At 43.6% G+C, this 21,832-nt stretch overlaps 1 protein-coding gene across 3 annotated transcripts in view; it reads left to right on the top strand.

Annotated features, from left to right (window-relative positions):
• Positions 1–21,832, top strand: part of BCOR (BCL6 corepressor) — a 132,587-nt gene that overhangs the window by 76,250 nt on the left and 34,505 nt on the right. For 2 of the 3 annotated variants that reach the window (XM_063450109.1, XM_063450107.1), the window contains exon 1: positions 9,488–9,799. The exons of the other annotated variant lie outside the window; for it this stretch is intronic. The gene's annotated coding sequence lies outside the window, so the exon portion shown is untranslated. Of the gene's footprint in view, positions 1–9,487; positions 9,800–21,832 lie in introns of those variants that run through there. 3 annotated transcript variants of the gene reach the window in all.

Genomic DNA, 21,832 nt, shown 5'->3' with positions numbered 1-21,832 from the left:
CCTAATTCTTAAACTGTTTTTAGTTCTATAATTACACAAAGCACCTTCCTTGCATTTTGACAATAACCAATATATTGTGCAGAGTTACCTGGAGTCTTAGTATGTTTGTTTATGCATTCCTACTATTTGAAGACATAGAAACATAGAATGTGGATGCAGATAAGAACCATTTGGCCCATCTAGTCTGCCCAATTTACAAAATACTTTCATTATTCCATGGCCTTATCTTATAGTTAGGATAGCCTTATGCCTATCCCACGCATGCTTAAAGGGACACTATAGTAACCTTAACAACATTAGCTTAATGAAGCAGTTTTGGTGTATAGAACATGCCCCATGAAGCCTCACTGCTCAATCCCCTGCCATTTAGGAGTTAAATCCCCTTGTTTATGAACCCTAGTCACACCTCCCTGCATGTGACTTGCACAGCCTTCCATAACCACTTCCTGTAAAGAGAGCCATATTTAGGCTCTTTATTGCAAGTTCTGTTTAATTAAGATTTTCTTATCCCCTGCTATGTTAATAGCTTGCTAGACCCTGCAAGAGCATCCTGTATGTGATTAATGGTCAATTTAGAGATTGAGATACAATTATTTAAGATAAATTACATCTGTTTGAAAGTGAAACCAGTTTTTTTTTTCATGCAGGCTCTGTCAATCATGGCGGGGGGGGGGGGGGGGGGGGCTAGGGCAGCATAAACAGAAACAAAGTGATTTAACTCCTAAATGACAGTGAATTGAGCAGTGAAATTGCAGGGGAATGATCTATACACTAAAACTGCTTTATTTAGCTAAAGTAATTTAGGTGACTATAGTGTTCCTTTAAGCTCCTTTACTGTGTTAACCTCTACCACTTTAGCTGGAAGGTTATTCCATGCATCCACTACCCTCTCAGTAAAGTTATACTTCCTGATATTATTTTTTAAACCTTTGCCCCTCTAATTTAAGACTGTCATCTTGTTGTGGTAGTTTTTCTTCTTTTAAATATAGTCTCCTCCTTTACTGCGTTGATTCCCTTTATGTATGTAAATGTTTCTATCATATCCCCCCGTCTCGTCTTTCCTCCAAGCTATACATGTTAAGTTCCTTTAACCTTTCCTTGTAAGTTTTATCCTGCAATCCATTAGCCAGTTTAGTAGCCCTTCTCAGAATTCTCTCTAAAGTATCAATATCCTTCTGGAGATACGTCTCCAGTACTGTGTACAATACTACAAGTGAGGTCTCGCCAGTGTTCTGTAAAATGGCATGAGCACTTCCCTCTTTCTACTGCTAATACCTCTCCCTATACAACCAAGCATTCTGCAAGCATTTCCTACTGCTCTTTTACATTATCTGCCTACCTTTAAGTCATCAGAAATAATCACCCCTAAATCCCTTTCCTCAGATGTTAGCAGGGCCGGCCTTAGGCAATTAGGCGTCCTGTGCGAAAAGTCTTCACAGCGCCCCACCAAGTTGCCTGAATACTGTAACACACACAGGCACCAGGGACGTGTGTATCGCAAGGCAAACAAGGCATCTGCCTTGGGCAGCACTTTGCAGGGGGCGGCAAAAAAAGCCACGCCCAGGCAGATCGCTTGCTTGCCTCGCGTCCTGCAGGGCACAAGAGCTGGCCGGCTGGCCACCTTTAAGCCCCCTGAGGCTGGCAGCGGGCAGCAAAGGAGCATACTCACCTGAGCTCTTCCTGCTCAGCTCCCTCCGCGCTGCTTAATGAAGCCGGGAGCTGGAATATGACGTCAGTCCGGCTCCCGGCATCACTAAGCGCCGCCTACTCAGCTTGTGCGTCCCCTGCCTGCCCGCCCAGCAGCTACACTGGACTGCAGGTAAGAAATCCACTCCAGAGTGTTAGTGGAAATGTGTGCGTGTGTATGTCTAAGTGAATGTGTGTGTGTGTATGTGAGTGAATGTGTGTGTTTGTCTGTGTGTGTCTGTGTTTATGTGTGTGTCTGTGAGTGAATGTGTGTGTTGGTCAGTGAGTGTGTATGTGTCGGTCAGTGGGGGCGTGCATCTTTCAGTGAGTGCGTGCGTCTGTCAGTGAGAGTGTGCATCTGTCAGTGTGTGTCCAAGTAATAGTGTGTGTGTGTCATTGTTTGTCAGTGTATATGAGAGTGTGTGTCTGTCAGTGAGTGTACGTCTGTCAGTGAGTGAGCATCTGTCAGTCAAAGTGCGGCCTTGACAGATGCTCACTCACTGGGTTACAGGCATGTGTACACACACACACAGTTAAAGGCAGTCACACATACAGGCACAGGCACACACAATGGCACAGCTACAGCGACACACAATTAGAGTCACACACAGACAGTCACACATACACACAGTCACACACACATACAGACATATACAGGCAGGCAGACAGTCACACACAGGCAGTCACACACAGGCAGGCAGTCACAGGCAGGCAGGCAGACAGTCACACACACAAACAGGCAAACAGTCACACACACACTTACCTCTTTCCAGTGGATGCAGTTGGCTGATGGGGAAGCAGGGACTTCTTCCCTCTTCCTGTGCAGCAGGGGCTTTGGGAGGTATTAGTCCCGCCTCTGCCTTGCGATAAGACCCGCCCCCACCATGCGGTAAGCCCCTCCCCTCTGTCACGATTATTTTTTATTTATTTTTTTAAATAGACCCGGGTGGAGAATAATTATTCCTCCACCCGGGTACCTGTTTTAGCTCCCCTGACACCGGCCATGTGCGAGCTGTGTCGGCCACAGGGCGCCCCCTGTTCCATGGCGCCCTGTGCGGCCGAACAGCTCGCACACCCCTAAGGCCGGCCCTGGATGTTAAGGTAAGGACTCTATCAAATATTCTGTACTCTGCCTTTGGGTTTTTACATCCAAGATCTTGCACTTATCTACATTAAATGTCAGTTGCTACAACTCTTAACCATTTTCCTAGTTTACCTAAATCATTTGCCATTTGGCTTATCCCTCCTGGAACATCAACCATGTTACACATCTTAGTATCATCAGCAAAAAGACATACCTTACCTTCAAGACCTTCTGCAATATCACTAATAAAAATATTAAAGAGAATGGGTCCAAGTACAGATCCCTGAGGTATCCCACTGGTAACAAGCCCATGCTTCCAATATACTCCATTGACTACAACCCTCTGTTGCCTGTCATTCAGCCACTGCCTTACCCATTCAACAATATTGGAATCCAAACTCAAAGATTGCAGTTTATTGATAAGCCTTCTATGTGCAACAGTGTCAAAAGCCTTACTGAAATCTAGGTAAGCAATGTCTACTGCACCACCCTGATCTATTATTTTAGTTACCCAATCAAAAAAAAAAATCAATAAGATTTGTTTGGCATACTCTCCGCTTTTTAGCTACCACAGCCCTCTCATACAGGGCGAGGTGCATAAAGCACAAGGTACAGATATACCTGCAGTCCACCCGCGAGAGAGCAAGTTACGCTATGCATACGATATTGCATGTTGGCATTGTACCTGGTTTTAAGTTCAAACAAAAACTTGTAAAAATGTGCACTTCTGTAAAGCCAATAACAGGGGATTCCCTGTATAATTATGTTATATGCAAAACATGTGCTTTGGTTTTGTCAGCTTGTGATCATGTATTGCACAACAAAAATAAAGAATTTAAAAAAAATTAGTTTGGCATGATCTCCCTGAAGTATACCCATTAACATGGTTTACATTACTTTCCCCACTACTGAAGTAAGGCTTACTGGCCTATAGTTGCCCGACTCCTCCCTACTCCCTTTTTTGTGAATTGGCACAACATTCGAAACCTTCCAATCTTCTGGGACTACTCCTGTTATCAATGATTGGTTAAATAAATCTGTTAATGGTTTTGCTAGTACACCACTAAGCTCTTTTAATAGCTTTGGGTGTATTCCATCAGGTCCCATTTACTTATTTGTCTTTACTTTTGACAGTTAAAATAGAACCTCTTCCTCTGTAAACTCACATGTAACAAATGACTCATTTATCCTTTTTCCTAACTGAGGCCTTTCATTTTCATCTGTAAATACTGAACAAAAATATTCATTGAGGCAGTCAGCTAGACCTTTATCCTCTTCTACATATCTTCCTTCTTTTGTTTTTAATCTAACTTATCCTTGTTTTACTTTCCTTTTCTCATTTATGTATCAAAAAAATGTTTTGTCCCTTTTTTTACTGACTGTGCTATTTTCTCTTCTGTGTGTGATTTGGAAGCTCTTATAACTTGCTCAGCCTCTTTCTGCCTAATCTTATAGATCATTCTGTCTTCCTCACTCTGGGATCTTTTAAAATTACTAAATGCTACCTTTTAGTTTTTTTACTATTTTGGCCATATTTGCCGAGTACCACGGTGGTTTCTTGAATTTATTTTCTTTTACTGACAAGCCTAATGCAATTTTCTGTTGCCTTTAGCAGTGCAACTTTTAAATAAACCCATTTCTTTTGGACTCCATTTAAATTGATCCAGTCTGATAATGACTTCTTTACACATATTCTAATTTTAAAAAAGTCTGTTTTTCTAAAGTCTAAAACTTTTTTGTTTTTGTGTGGTGTGACTCAGTCACTGTTCTTATATTAAACCACACTGACTGATGATCACTGGACCCTAAACTTTAACCTACAGTAATATCTAATACCAAATCTCCATTTGTTAACACTAAATCTAGTATGGCCTCTTTACGAGTTGGCTCCTCAACGATTTGTTTTAGAGACAATCCCAGTAGGGAGTTTAGAATATGTGTGCTCCTTGCACAAGGAGCTATTTTGGTTTTCCTTGGTTTACCCATGATGATAACTTCCCCCTTCATTATCATTTTAGCTATTTCCTCAACTAGTAGATTATGTAACTCTTCTATTTGTCCTGGGGGCCTATAAATCACACCCAGGGGCGTATTAGCCGCGAGGCAAACAAGGCATTTGCCTTGGGCGGCATTTTCCAGGGGGCGGCAAAAAAAGCCGCCCCAAATGCCCAAGGCAAATGTCTTGTTAGCCTTGCGGCTAACAGACATGCCGGCGGGCTGCTGGGCGATCGGGCGGCACTGCCTGGCGGGCGGCCGGCCGGCGAGGGAGCACTTCCCCTGAGCTGTCTGCTCAGCTCCCTCGCCAGCCGCAGAGTGAGGCTGGGAGGCGGAGCCGGAATATGACGTCATATTCCGGCTCCTGAGGCTGGCGAGGGAGCTGAGCAGACAGCTCAGGGGAAGTGCTCCCTCGCCGGCCAGCCGCCCGCCCGCCAGGCAGTGCCGCCCGATCACCCAGCAGCCACTGGACCACCAGGGAGGAAGAGACACCCCCCCTCCCCAGCATTCCCAAAGGTATGGAGGCTGGGGGGGGGGGGGTTAAAATTAAAAAAAAAAAAGTGTTAAAAATTAATTTAAAAAAAAAGTGTTAGAAATAAATTTAAAAAAAAGTGTTAAAAAAAAATTAAAAAAAATGTGTTAAAAAAAATAAAAATGTGTTAAAAATAAATTTAAAAAAAAAGGGTTAATGTGGGTGGGTGAGTGTGTGTCTGTCTGTTAGTGTGTGTGTGTCTGTGTCTGTTAGTGTGTGTCTGTTAGTGTGTGTGTGTGTGTCTGTTAGTGTGTGTGTCTGTTAGTGTGTGTTTGCCTGTGAGTGTGTGTGTGTTTCTGTTAGCGAGTGTGTGTGTGTGTGTGTGTGTGTGTGTATTTAGAATGCGGGGCGGTGGGAAAGGTTGGGTGGGGGTGGCGCGGGTGGAGGGGGGGCGCCTGAGTTTTGTCCTGCCTAGGGCAGCACAAAACCAGGATACACCACTGATCACACCTACACAAGTTACTGTGTGATTACCAAATTCTAACGTAACCCAAACAGACTCTATGTTCGCCTCGCTAGATTTTATGCTATCCTTCACATTCAGGGCTACCCTCCCCCTTTCTTGCCCTCCCTGTCTCCTCTATATAAAGAGTACCCTGGTATTGCTATGTCCCACTCATTTTTCTCATTATACCAGGTCTCAGTAACAGCGACTAAATCTACATTATCAGTTGCCATTATTGCCACAAGTTCATGGATCTTATTCCCTAAACTGCGAGCATTTGTAGACATGACTCTAAGCTTATCATTTTTAACACACTTGCTACAGGCACCTTCAGTCCTTCTTTTGGGGGGCAATTGGATTGATGTTTTATCACCCTTTTGCTCCCCCCTCTAGTTTAAATACATCCTAGAAAAACCTCTGAACTGCTTACTGAGAACATTTGTTCGCTTTTTAGAAAGCTGTAAACCATCTTTTTTGTACAGCTTATTTTCCTTCCAAACAGGGCTACCATGAGAAATGAAGCCAAATCCTTGCTCCCGACACCATTCACCAAGCCACAAGTTAAAATACGCATCCGCCTGTCATTCTGAGTGTGGAACAGTGTGGAAGCAACCTGCCGTAGATGGACAAGTACATCCAATTCCCCTTCCTGCTTTGCTCGCTTAACAATATTACAAATACGTCTCCTGTCTCTGTGAGCACTAGCTCCGGGAAGACATCTCACAAGACCACCATTGTCCATCTCCACACCTCTTATGATAGAATCCCCCAAAAACAACTGCTTTCTATTAGGCCTCACCATAGTCTCCAAGCCTGTCTCCATAATACACTCAGTGCCTGAGCCTACTGAAATTTTGAGCCTTGACCTCCCCCTCATCCCCCCATTTTCTTTATGTATCGTTTCAGACAGGCAAATAGCAAGGTGGTTCACTCCACTGGAACAGGTGGAAAATGTGTGTCTCTAAAATTAAAGGGCCTCCAGTGTAAATCTTAGAATGTAAATGCTGTTCACTGCACATAAATGTGTGTGCTAATTACACTATTATTTATAACTGTGAACTGGTTTTTTTTTTTTTAAATGACTAATTTAAAACAATATAGCCGTTTGAAAATTTTATAGCTAGAGAGTATTTGATAGAATTTAAGTACTTTTCTAAATCAAATATTTTAAATTATAAAAGTCCGCTGTCAAGTTACACTGTTACATTTATTCTCTCTCTCACACACACTAAAATGTCATGAGGCAGCAGCCATTTTGTTTTAGGCCTAGTATAAAGTGTCAGTTTAATAAAATTGCTTGTGAAGTACAGTATCAATGGGGCATTAATAAACTGCTTGAATCCCTGTTTATGCATTACTTTACAAGAAACTTGCATCACTAGAAAAATAAATAACTGGTTTATTTCGAGCTTGTTAATTGCATTCATGCCACCTCAGCCTTACACTGGTAGCAAGAGCAATGTGGCTGCCCCCAGCATCCTTTGCCGTTTGTGCTGCTACAGCTCTTTCAATTTCATTGACTTGATTTCCTGAGATTCCTTTTCACTGGTATGGTTTTCAGTTACTAAACAAAACCAAATTACATTTTTTTTTCTTCTCAAAAAAATTTAAATTTTACAAGACTACGCATACCACAGACCTTTGCTTGGTATACACGGACATTAAAAAAAACATTTACAGACAGAAGATAATTTTTAAGGATATTTTCTTGTTAGAGTGATTGCTATGGCAATGCATTCCGTTGTAAATAATGTGGCAGTGAAGAGGTTAATCTGAGGTCACTTTATGCAGCATAATAAGGTGATCAGGATGGAAATCTTTTTAAAGATGTGGTGTTCAGAGGTTGTTAAAACGTGTCCTAAAATCAATGGTTTATTTTCCACTATATTTCAACTTTTATATATATATATTAAACAAACCAGTAAGATCTGTACGGTAATATCAGAAACATATATACAAATATATTTCCTGGAATCAGACCATATGTTTGAAATAATAGAAAGAAAAAAAAACACCTAGATCTGGAAAAAGTGATATGTGCTGATCTAGTTCTCACTTGTCACGGGTCACTCTCAGATTGTCAGAATTTGGTGGAAAACAAAACACAAAGCAGCCACATAGAGGAAGAGAAACAGACTGGCTGAGTTCAACTATCAGGGGGCAGGTGACAAGTGACAACAGAGAGGCACTAAACCCACGAATGGAAAGAAATCTCACAGCCTGCTAAAAAGTGAATGCCATTCACACAGACCACCATGGAGCGGCTGAATGTTAGGAAATGGAGTGGTGATTGACAACCCAGATTCCCAAGAGGTTCTGCAGAAGTTCCTCAAGCCACTCAGGTGTGACATGTGACATTGGCTTAATATCTTGGTCATCATCAGTATAATCAATCATCATTCCTCTCAGAGAGATAGCTGCTAGCGTACCCCTCCTCCGAAAGACAGGCACATGAAAGAAGTCGGTTGAGAGCTGAAAGCAAGCTGCGATCGAGAGAGAGATAGTCTCAGGCGGCGTGTATAGACAGAGATAGACACCAACAAACAGGAAAGAGACATACAACGTCACTTAACCCTTTAAATGCACTTTCCATGACATTGTTCGGAGGCTAGAAAGTGGAGCACCTCAAAACGATATGATAAAATGGCTATAAAAAACCCCAGTACTTATATATTGTGGGCAATTGTGTGGCAAATTACTAAGATGTGGAGCAATCACCATGGAAACCAATGGAATGTTCCTGCTGAATGCTTCACTATTAGCACTTTGCAACCCAATTGTTATCCATCCAACACCTTCCCTGTGGGAGATCTTTATAAAGCGAACTACAGACAGACAGGAATAAGAGGCTAGCTGGAGGTGGCTGTACTGCCACTTTAATTAGGGACGCTTCTAAACAATGCATTATCCAGAGTAGCAATGACTTTGCTGCAACCCTGCGGGGTGCATTCTTTATAAATATGAGGGCTCTCCGCCCAGAAAGGTTTGAAGGGATTGGGGTGGATTAGGGCTATTGACTCCTTGTGGGATAGAAAAACCCGTATAGAACACAGTGTTTCACAATGTTATAGTGCTATTCGCGCAGAAGCCAAGAGATTCTACAGCAGTAGTTGGAAGCGTTCACCAGCCCTTATTCCGTGTAAGTACCATTGTGACTAGTGACCAGATAATGTAGTATTTTACCCCAAGCTAAGCAGATTTTTTTTATCTGATGAAGTTAGGGGCAGCGGGGATCCTATGCAGGCTATTGTCACTCCTGCTGGCTTGGATAGCCCTATGGCTGAGCTTCATAGGAGTAGTAGTGTGCAGTCCCACAGATGGACTTTCGCCCTGGCTGGCAGATAACGCAGGGAGTTGTGCAGTGCGGCTTCCACCGATTGCTAAGCTTTGCCACTCCAGCCTTTTAGGACTACATTTCCCGTCATGCACAGGCAGTCAGCATTAAGGAAAGCGTGGTGAACAGTAGTTGTGCGAGCCAAAGGTCGTACCATCGTGGGTACAAAGTGCCCTGTCGGACTTCCCCCTAAGCCCAGCTCGGCAGCGCTAACACGGGGGTGGGAGGAGGAAGGAGTGGTGGAAGGGGGGTGGATCGGCTCCTGCTGTCACCTCCTACCGCTCATCTTTCTTCTTTCCTGGGGGCTTCGCTGATTGACCTCCCTAACCCACCCCCTTCCAGCAGCGCCTCCTCCCAGGCAGGGGAGGGCCCCGATCATCCCCAGCAGCTCCCAGTGCGAACATAGAGCATCCTACTGCAAATACCCAGCACAAACTTTCCTGCGATCGTTGGCTGTCTGAGAAAGGGAGCACCAGCCACCACCTGGATCTATATACACAGAGAGCCCCTAATACAGCCAGTCTATATATTTATATATAATATACACACCCTGTCTATACCGGGATCGCTCGGGGACAGCCACAAAGCGAGGATTTATCAATAACATTGGCGATAATGCTGCGATCTGGTTGCTTTTTTCTTACTGGGATTTGCAAAGAGGATCGGAGAGGATCCAACGCCGTGTAAAGCCGGGATAGGAGAGAGATCAGCCCCGGGTAGGAGGTAAGATGTTGTCTGATTGCCCCAGCCGGGGTCCGTGGTTTGTGTTGCCTTGTAGCGCTGCACGCCGATGCAGCGTTGTTTGCCTGGGGCAGGCGCTTTGTGCTATACGATGATATAATGTATCCGTTTTATCCATTCATTCCGTGTGTTCCAGGCTAGTTCTGCCGTTCGAACGCAGCGATCTCTGGTAACCTATTCCGTTTATTTGACTGTATACGTTAATCCAAAATGCTGCAACCGATAATTGATGTTTTAATTTTGCCTAACACTCTTTTAAAAATGATTTGTTTTGTTAGTTTTTTGGTGTGTGTTTTATATTTTAGAATTGCCACCTAAAGGGTTTATACTCTTAGTCCATTTGGGGTTTTGGTAGCGAAGGTTGAATGGAGACTTTGTGAGTAGATCGATTTAGCGCAGTTGCGAAGTGTTTTTTTTTTGTTGTTGTTGTTGTTTTTTTTGTTTTTGGTGTATTTTAATTGTATTGAAAGAGTTATTGTCCCGATATCCTGCGATCGCAGTGTGATAGTCCAGTAGACATTTACAATGCCTGCAATTTAATATATATTTTGTGTATATATATCTCGCTGTACAATGACGGTCAAGATATTTGGGTTTAAAGGCTTAGTCTAACGTGACAGGTTTATCATAAATATAAAGTAGGTATCCCCGATCCTTCTTAGTCTGAGTGCTATTGCCATTCCCTAACCACAAATCATTATAATCCCCTTTTATGAAGCCCTGTGCGATCATGGGGCTCCGCGATCTGCCCCGGAGAAGGGCTTTAAATCCTGTGAGGGGATATAGTGCCTTGCCAGGGCACAGACAGGGGGTGAGGTGGGTGTCAGATCCTTTCACAGCTCACTCAATTATCTCCTTCCCACTCTTATCTCGCACTTCACGATTGGGAAACCATTTGCCACATCACACTCCGTGTGTTCTGCATAGCGAGCCTGCAGATCGCTGCCCTTAAATGCCTCGCTCGCACAGCGTCTGCTTCATTAACCTGTTCGGGTCCTGCGCTATCCGCATGGATCACCACTCCCATCACACACTCCGCACACCACTTAAAGCAGATTATTTTTTTATACAGCAGCTGAGTGTGATGAAACCTTCTGTACGAGTGATATTAACAGTTTGGAATATAATGTGGCTGCCTTCATGTGATGAGAGCTATTCCCCTCAACAGCTGCCTATTGTCTGTTAGACTGCAGTTTTTCCAAATGAAATCACCTGTGCCTCCATGCAGCCCAAACTTAAAGGGAAAAAAATATGTACTTTTACGTGTGTAATTTCCAATTGATGTGTGATGAGAGAACAGTGAAGGTGTTTTTGGTGCCCATAGTGTTGGCAGTATGCCAGCCCCTGTGGGTGCCAGCAGCCCAGCGTGCTGTGTGTCTGTCTGTTAATGCTGGCTGATGTGGAGGTCGCAGCGTGCGATTGATCAGCACGCTGTGGGTTGGGGTGGGGGTTGAGTGTGACTGTAGACACCAGGGGAAAGTCCCGTGATGGCGTATCCGCTGTGATCCAGCGAGATACCGAGCAATGAGACAGACACACAAACTTCTCTTAAAGGCAAAGCTTGCTTGGTGATCGTGCATGTTAGAAGAAGCATGCATTAAACAATAATACTGAAAAGTGTTTTTTTTTTATTTTTATTTCATTGTCTGTGTGATATTTATGTCGATGTTTAATTATGTTTTTGTATTTAAATGGAATTTGCCAGTTTGTTGTGTTGATTGTAGACTTGACGCTACAGCTATTGTGATCACGTTTTCCACGATGCTCAGCCAACAGCAGGCTGCCTGCCTGATCGTGTTTGCGATGGTAGTTCACCATAGCCGAAATGCGATCGTGTTGTGTATATCGATGTTGTATTGTATGTGCTGTACAGCTGTGACTCTTAGTTACACGGAGTATGAATTGGCATCGTATGCCATCCATTGTACAAGAGGTGCTGCTGGTCATTCTGTCAGGGATTCTAAAAGCCACTTAGAGATGTGAACTATTATAAAACGTGTTCAACGTGCGATGTTTGATGTTTCGCTTTAGGGTATAATAAATACGTGCTGTTGCGCTAGCAATGTCACATTGGCGATATTGATCAGCATGCGAATCCCAAGGACACGTCTGGACTCCCCTGTATCTCACATGGTGTGTGTAGGGGGTTTATTCTGCAAATATTATCTGGAGGTCACCTCACAGGGCTGGCATCATTCGTGTCAAAGGGTCACAATAGATACCAGGACAGGCTTTTACGTATGTGGCTTGGGGGATTGTAATGAGGGCCATGGGAATTTATCTGTGGATACACACACACACTGATGGGAGTTGTATTCGATGTTCGCTGAATGCCGCTTCTTCAGTAGAGGAGACGTGCGGGAGATCGCGGCACACAGCGCAGAGCTCACTGCCGAGGTTGACAGCGCCTTTTCTCCTTGCTCTTAGGCAGGTCTGCGAGCATACCATCGGACTGTGCTCATAGCAGGTAAAGAGTTAATGATAGCACATGCGGTGGCAGGTGTTAGAACGTGGCTATCTGTTAAATAAACCGCTGCGAGGCTGCGCCAGGTTTCGTCGAACGAGACAAATGCCATTATTTTTAATCGGATAACTCGCGCATATCATCGGGGATCTTTGGTTGTTGCTTTATTTAGGTTTAGGTGATTCAGTTTGTTACAATAATACTACTACTACTAATAATAATAATAAACGTTCTGGGGCAGCGTTCTAAGAGTGGAGCAACATTCCATTGGGTTCCATTGTTATCATTTTACATACCCCGCATGTATAATACGCGTGTGTGGTATATGGGTAGTTCTCACCAACATTTATTGAGGGGAAAATGTTTAATATGACATCTGACACCCTACTTTGTCTAGTCTTTGTCTGGCTGAGTGTGATCAGGGTTGTAGTCCGGTTGAATCTGCGTTTAATCATTGTAGAGCGTGGAGTTAGTCAGGTAAGGGGTTAAAGCTCTCAGCTTGCTGAATGCACGCTTTATTCTCCCAGGCAGGCAGGGGGAGGAGGATGTGTCAGGGATTAGAAGGAGTTAAGTCTCGCTCTCTTGCGATCAAATAAGGACTCCTGGCAGCCGCTTGTTTGTTCAGCCGCCTCTCTCACTCACTCACTGCTGATCTCTTCCTAGCCGGGCTACAGACAGCGCTCGGGGCACTGGGAGGTTACTGGGGGTGTTTGCTCCGCTGCCCCTTGGACCTCAGCTACTCCTCCCCCCGGGCTTTAATTAACCACTTCCACGCCGATCTCTAATCACGTCTTTATAAATGTATTTGTAACTCCCGTTTGCAGTGAGACCCACCTGGTGCTATGTTGTTCCATTCCTATTGTGTTCACTGTTGTATAAAGACCCTCTTGTACTATTTGCACTTTTGAACTTTTGTTTGGAAGTCCTGAGCCACTAATCCATTTAACTCAAACCCCCGGTCAGATGTGTATACTTTGTTCGTGTTGAATGACTTTAATAAAATGTACTAATAATTAACTTGTAAGTGAAGTTGGCATAACAAATCATGCTTGGGTTTCTCTCTCCTCTCTCGGTCCCTCCATTCTCCCCCTCTCCCTTTATGTTTCCCCACTATTAACGTAACCTAATAAAATCTGAACGGCAGCAAGTCTGGACTCCAAGTGCATCACAGCGATCTATCTAACCCAGAGACCACATCCGACTAAAGAATGCTGGGTTTCGTTTGCGGAACAGATCATTTTTTTTTTAGGTTTGCATTTCTTTCGCTGAAACCATACATTTTATATAATACCTCTTTCTTTACGACAGTCTGCTAATAACACAAACGTTTATTTTATAGCGCTAACAGTCGCAGCAGCGCAGGGATATAGATTGCAAACTCAATGGAGTAATACACGGGGCCCAGTTGGTAGTGTAATGCAGGATAAATGTTCTGTTTTGCATTATTAGTGCCATTGCACTGTGTTATCCCCTGGTATACAGGATAAATGTTCTGTTTTGCATTATTAGTGCCATTGCACTATTATCCCCTGGTGTACAGGATAAATGTTCTGTTTTGCATTATTAGAGCCATTGCACTGTGTTATCCCCTGGCATACAGGATAAATGTTCTGTTTTGCATCATTAGAGCCATTGCACTGTGTTATCCCCTGGTATACAGGATAAATGTTCTGTTTTGCATTATTAGAGCCATTTCATGGTTACCCCCGGAGTACAGGATAAATATTCTGTTTTGTCCTGCCGGGTAGCTGTCACAGTGCACAGAGTAATATGTGAACAATTAGTCAGGACGGGCGCTCTAAATAGCAATGCACGGTGCACAGCTAGGGGGCGCTAGAACTAGTCGACAGCCCGTCACGGCGTCCTGCAAACTTAACCCTTGGTGCACCGGAATAGGGCTTCGCGAAACAGCAATTAACATTGAAAGCTTTCGCTGTGATCCAGGCATTCCAGCACTGACCCCAGCTGGGATCTCCATTGCTTCCTTACCCCCAGCCATCAGCGTCTATTCGATTGCTGTAACTATTTCATGGGGTATTAAAGAAACGAAACTACAGGATCGAAAGGTGAGAACTGGCTACACATTATAGTGCTGTGGGGGGATGGGCGTATTTTCAAAAAATAATAATCTGCGGAAATGTCAGTTTTATTGTATTGGTAGCAGAATTGGTTGCAAAGGCTAAATGTGTGAAACCGGCTGTGGTTTTACATAAAATCTTAGTGATGTTGAGAAATGTAGCGCTTTGCTATAAAATGATACGTATTGCTAAGTTGATACACGTGTCTCCGCTGCTGAATAAAGAGCTATTCTGATTAGAACCGCTAGTACGGAATGTTGAGCAGTTAGTGGGAACGTTCCATCGGTCACCATGGTGACTGCACCACTCTCAGAACTTTCCTGTAGAATCGCCCCTTACGCTGTATGCCACCCGTTCGCTGTTGCTTAGAGTGAAAACTAAAGGATCACCATAGATCTATAAAGATTATAATGTGCGGAGCTCTGCCATTGTGCGCAGGAAGCCACCTTGTAATGAACAAACACGATCTGTTAGTTAGGGATTCACAGTAATTAGCAATGGCGGGAGACTGCCATACAAAGCCTCACTGACAGAACGGTCTGTCTGTTAGCAGTGTATAATGTCGGTCAGCCACCACACCTCACTGCCAATCTGAGCTCACCGGGCATGTTACCACCACACCTCACTGCCAATCTGAGCTCACCGGGCATGTTACCACCACACCTCACTGCCAATCTGAACTCACTGGGCATTATACCACCACACCTCACTGCCAATCTGAGCTCACTGAGCATGTTACCACCACACCTCACTGCCAATCTGAGCTCACCGGGCATGTTACCACCACACCTCACTGCCAATCTGAGCTCACTGGGCATTATACCACCACACCTCACTGCCAATCTGGGCTCACTGGGCATTATACCACCACACCTCACTGCCAATCTGGGCTCACTGGGCATTATACCACCACACCTCACTGCCAATCTGAGCTCACTGGGCATTATACCACAACACCTCACTGCCAATCTGAACTCACTGGGCATTATACCACCACACCTCACTGCCAATCTGAACTCACTGGGCATTATACCACCACACCTCACTGCCAATCTGAACTCACTGGGCATTATACCACCACACCTCACTGCCAATCTGAGCTCACTGGGCATTATACCACCACACCTCACTGCCAATCTGAGCTCACTGGGCATTATACCACCACACCTCACTGCCAATCTGAGCTCACTGAGCATGTTACCACCACACCTCACTGCCAATCTGAGCTCACCGGGCATGTTACCACCACACCTCACTGCCAATCTGAGCTCACTGGGCATTATACCACCACACCCTACTGCCAATCTGGGCTCACTGGACATGATACCACAACACTGCACTGTAGGCGTGCATGTTCATGTATGCTTTGTGTAGATGTTTGTTTGTGTATCTGTAAAAGATCCTTATCCCCCCCCCCCCCTTTTTTATTTTTGGCCAGTACAGTAAGGGTCACTATGGGCCCAATCCTGTGACACCTGCGTCTCGTTAATAGTTTTAATAGCGCTTGGAGGAGATTTGCAAAAAAATCGGCGTTTTCTCTGCATTGGTCTGATTTATAAGCTGCTACATGAGAAAATTAATGTCAGAATCGGCAGTAAATTGAGTCTGACAGACTTATTTTGCATGACTGTTCCTGCTGAGATTGCTGGCTGCGGCCCATATTCACTAAGCGACGCTCTGCCCCTCCACCCTGGTACCTCCAAGGGCGCCCAGCGGGTCATTATGTGGTGAGCCTGGCTGACTGTGTCAGTGTTGGCTTGCCTTAGCGGTTTAAAATTCCTATAAAGCACAGCCAGCCATGGGCTATCGCGGTGTTACTGTGTGTAAAGCGTCCTTGCGTGCAGTTCGGCAGATAGAGTTAATGTTTTCCTCCCTGTATCAGCCTCGGGGAATCTAGGGATGGGCAGCTGCTTCCGTAGACAAATGTGAAATTATTCCAGATTACTGTGTCTCGGCAGAGTTCATTCAGCGCGGAGACTGGGATCCTGGGCAGACAAAGCCCCTCACTGACTGTGCCTGGGGTCACGGGCGTTTAACCAGAGGTTTAAAGGAACCTAGAGATGGGGTTCCAGGATGTTCCTGTAGATGTTTTTGAAACGGGTTCACTTTATGGGTCCATATAAAAGGGACTCCTGGCTCTTCCTAGAAACTCTTTGAAGTGTGCTCACCCTATGGGACTCCAAGTATTTCCTGCAGGTGTCATGAAGCGGATTCAGCTTATGGGTCCCTATAGAAGGGGCTCTAGGTTTGGTTCACCCTATGAGTCTCTAGATCGGTCCCCAGTATTTTCCTGTAGGTGTCTTGAAGGAGGTTCACCTCATGGGTCCCTATAGAAGGGACTCATCGCTTTTCCTAAACGATCATTGGATTCGCTGTTTTAGAGGGGGAGGAAAGCAGAGATTGAACCATCAGCAGGCAGTGTAGATCCCCCTCGGTGAAATCAGACAACCTGCTTAGGGGGAACGCAGAGATAAAGCACAGGGCTGTCTGGTGAGCGATCCAAGCCCTGCAGGGACAGCTGGAAGCGATCTGCGTGATTAATACGAATAATAAAAGGCTTGCGCTCACAGCCCCTGCTCCAGGAAATAAAAGCCTATATTTAATATGTGTGGGACTAATGACGAGCAGGCTCTCCGGCTGGGTTGGAGGCTGGCACGTTGCATGCTCTGCAGGAACATGTTGCGATCGGACAACTTGGGCGCATTTTTGGCAGTTTGTTTTAACTCCTTGAGGGCGAATCACCTACCAGCCGTGTCCTGATATAAAGGGATTAGCCCAGCTCTTGATCCTTTCGGTGTTTAAAACGGAGATTTCTCGGGGATGTCTTCGTGTAGCTGGAATGGTGGACTACGCTAAAAGCGGAGCAGTCACCTTGGAAACAGCAGTTTCTACACTTCTTAAACTTCTGCCTAGGCTTCCTTCCTTAAATCACGTAGAATGTGTGTGCAATTGCCCTCAATAAATACTCTTACTTGACCTGTGGATCCGTCCACTTGTGGTGGACACAAATCTTAATAAATATATATAGATATATATATATATATATACATATATATATATATATATATATATATATATATATATATATATATATATATATAATCTATTACACCGTGTAGCATAATCCTGGATGTTTATAGGAATGATGCTAAATTATCTTTACTTGAAATAATTTTTATTTTGGAAAATATGAAATTTAACTAGAACTCCGTGCGTGTTGTTCCTAGCTTCAGACGTGTTATGGTGACGATGTGTTTCTACTAGAGAATATATCAGTTTGTGCGCAGAACGTTTAGATGATTGGCAGGACAGATGTAATTGACATCTGGGCGCACAGATGACCCGCTGCCTGTGCTTTTGTAAATCTGCCGCTGGCTCTGTACAGTGATTTATTTTTTTTTCCTCTTTGACTCGTGTAGCGTCAGACTGCAAACGACTTTATTCATAATGAGCAAAATCCGTTTTAAACGTGGAGCAATCACTATGGTAACCAGTGGAACGTTGCCCTTGATTGCTCCGCGATTAGAACTTTGCCAGCCTCGATTATTTCCACATATCAAGCTTCTGATTGTGCGATCATACATCGTTTTACATCGTTTTTTGTTGTTGTTGTGCCTCTCCGATCTGGGTTCTGATTAGTGAAATCTGACATTCACAGAGGGAGGGAATTATCTACAGCTGTCTTTGGGCAGCAACAGCCATCATCTTGGGGGAGAACAATCTGCTGACCACCCCTGCTGTAGTCTACAGTCAGGGAGTGGGATCAAATGGTACGCCGTATTCATCAAAGCTTTGGCTCGCTAAGCTCTCTGTTGCATTCCAAGCAGTAATCGCAGCAGCCGAAATGCTGATGAAAGAGACTGATCAGCGGAGCCGCAGAATTTCTCCAGACACCAGGGGGGCTGACTCTGGAGGGGTGGAGTGGCATATTGTGTGTCTGGGGGTTGTGGGGGGGTAGATGGGGGCAATGTGTGTGTGGATGGGCTGTAGATGGGGCAGTGTGTGTGTGGATGAGCTGTAGATGGGGGGATGGGGGGGGGGGGTGTGTGTGTGTGTGTGTGTGTGTGTGTGTGTCAATGTTCAGCACCTGGCCTGCACTAACATTACTGGCAATGGAGAATCATTTTGTAGAGAGCTTCCTCTGGGATATTAACCTTCGGAGTATTTGGGAATATGTGCAGACCTGCAGGCAAAAAGGGTTAATTCCGCTGCAATTGATAGTCGAGTACTGTTTGACTTCCCAATAAGGCATAGTTTATCTACAACAGGGGAGCACAGTAGCCAATATATGGCATCTATTAGACCTGTTTTCTGGTGCTCATTTTCTATGTGTGCCTTCTACATAATGCATCAGGGGTTCCCAAAGAAAGGGTAGGTCACATCTTTAGTAGAACATCTTACTCCCACCTTTTGAGTGTTGTAGTTATGCAACAGCTTCTAACTTTTGGCCACCCATACATAGACTTCTACAACTTTTGCATAGTTCCTATTTATCCCCTTTTTGCACAACAGTAATTAATTTAAGATGGAGAGCAGACGTGGTGATTTATACATGATCAGTGAAGTGTGCTGCATTAAAACCACATTTTCAAAACTGAGGCCAAAATAGCTGAGATTTAAATCACTCTCCAACTGTGCTGTATCCACAGTCTTGCTTTTTTGGCCTACATTTTGCAGGTTCTGGGCCCCCAAAGCAGTAGGTTTCTTAGATATTGCACAACAGTGTTTAATTCATTCAAATATTTTTATTTTTTTTACTGAATAAATGCCTCTATTTTCACAGCACAGTTTAGTGAATAAACCTTCAATTGTGTCTGGGTTCTGTAGTGTGACATGAGTTTGTGACAGTTGAGTAAATTCTTAGGAGATTAGGTCTGTTCCATTGAGAACTTGGGATGTAATGATACATGGAAAAACTGAACCTGCCAGTGCACATCGAGCGTGGCTGCGCTTGGCTTTAACTCTCCTTCTTAAAAACAAATGAGAAATGCAGTCATTGTCTGGAGAGGCAGCTGTTTCAATGTGTTGACCGTTCCCTACACAAATAAAAAATGCTTGCAATGTGTATGTCCAATGTCCCTGACCCAATTTCTGTTGTAGTTTAAATTGTAACATGCAGTTGGTCAACTGGACTTGTAATAGTGACTCTTTTTCTTACCAAGTACGTACTACTAACCGGTTTTTTTCCAGCCAATTACCTCTAGTATTAATCTTTTATTTGAACAAGAACCCATTATATCAACATTTCCTATCAGATCCCATTAACCTCTGACATTTAATTGGTGCTAAAATAACAGCTGGTCTCATTAGATCTACCTCGGGGGTACACATAACACAGGTTGCAATACTGTGCTTCATACCATAAAGGGACAGTAATGATTGCAGTGGATGTGACATTAAAACCTATCCAGAATGTGTAATTTGACCACAATCGAATCTTTTCCATTTAAAAGTCATTTTGTCTGAAAATGCACGTGTCTGATCCAGGCAGTTCTAACAATGCAGTCTCTGCGAAGCACTATGGAAATAACTCGACAATTGTATATACATTGTGGTTTTGTTAAATTGTGAATTTTTGGAACTCCAAAGGAAATTCCACATTTTACAACACAGTAGCTTAATTAAACTAAAAAAAAAAAATTCAAATCACGTGTTTCTGTGCAGATATTTTAGCCTATGCTTTGAAATTCACTTAGATTTTCCGGACAATTGTAATTTAGTGAATTACCTTGATACTGACAAAAAATGACACGTTACTTGATTGTTGATTCTGCCTACTATTGTTGTCATAATGGACGGTTTGTGAGCAGGGGGTTGTGGAGAGAAATGTTTGTAATGTTCTAGATTAAAACTAAATGCAGAAGGTTTATATTATGTTTGCTAGCGATCTGGCCATTGATTAATGTATTGATGAGACGATATCTGTACACTGTTAGCAAAAATGCTGAATATTCTATTTATTTATGTTTAGAGCAGACTGTCATAGGTTTAACTGTATTGGACACATCGTCTGCACTAAGCACGATCTTTTCTAAACCATTGTGACTCCTCAGTAACCTAGAAAAGGGGATGGCGCCCTCATAACATTGGGTGGCCATAAATGGTATTGCATTCAAGCTCTCTGCAGGCTTACACTAATTATGGGCCATTATCTGGCATTTTGCATTAATGGGCTCTTAATAATAAATAAGCATGACTTCCCTTATTGTCTTATAAGGTATTTTAAAACCATATTGGCTAAATCAGTGGTGGGGGCCCTATAATGGTCTTACAGCCATAATGCTCGCAAAGCATCGAGGGAAATGTAGTCCAAAACATCTCATGGGCCGAAGGTTCCCCATCCCTCGGTCTAAATGGTATGGATGATCGCTGATTAGTTATTTCGGCCAACGCTTTTTGTTTTCACTCTAGTCCACAACTATAGAAAAATGGACGGGCAGCTAAACTTTTTAGCTTAAAACTCCGTTTGTCTCTTTGTAGTCTGGATCTCAAATTGTTAATTCAGACTTATTAACGATACACATTTTATTCTGTTTTACAGCTAATATTTCAGGGCAACACAATATTAATTAATGGGTTCACTGACAATGCATTTTGTTGGCCAGAATAACCTTTGTTTGCAAATTCACCAAATAAACACTTTCCCAGCTTGCCAATCTGTGAGCATTTATACGTTTTAAAGGGTCATGCACCAAATTGAAATTAAAATCGCTGACCTGAAACCCTATCCTTTTTAGTTTAGCTATTGTGCCAGCCATTTGAAATTTCCTTTTGGAATTTCCAACAATTCCAATTTTAGTGAATAACCATAGTTTCTTCTCGCAAACCTCAACCTGGAAACTTTGTATCTCTTTACATGAGCACAGGTAATGTTTTATTATGGCCCAATCATACAGTAGGATATTGAGATGGCTTGCTGTATTTTAATAACCCATTTCTGTGCCTTTAAAACTGCTTGCTAGATAGCAGTTGGCTTATTTGTGTTTTGCTGTGTGTCTGGCACTCGGGGTAGAGAAAAGCGATCCTCTGCCTATTGAAGAAAGTCACTGTGGAAGGCTGTCTGCATTTTTGTATCTCCATTGGAGGCTGTAAAATAATAATAGGAGCCTGTTTAATTCTCCGATCGCGTCTCGCCACAGCAGGGGGAAGACAGGAGCGCTGCACATCACCATGTGTACCCCCTGCTGGCCCTAGCTATGGGGAGAGGAGTCTGGCTGATTAAACAGCAGTTACTGCTTTTTAAGGATTTCGGTCTTCCTTTTAAAATAAATAAATATATATATATTGCAGTATTGAGGGTTTTGTGCACCTCTTACACGTGTATGAGGCTCTCAGGTTCCCCACTAAAGTGAGTCTTACTGGGAATATAGACCAAAATAGCCAAATTAAAAGCATTGCTGGCTGAATTCATCTTTTTTGAGCCTGTGTGCTAATGTATACCACGGTGTGTGTATTTTATTGTATTTATTGTAA

This window comes from Pelobates fuscus, chromosome 1 (assembly GCF_036172605.1).
Source record: "Pelobates fuscus isolate aPelFus1 chromosome 1, aPelFus1.pri, whole genome shotgun sequence".
Classification (NCBI taxonomy): Eukaryota; Metazoa; Chordata; class Amphibia; order Anura; family Pelobatidae; genus Pelobates; species Pelobates fuscus.
Note: the sequence above shows the minus strand (reverse complement) of the source record. Positions and strands in the feature narration are given on the sequence as shown.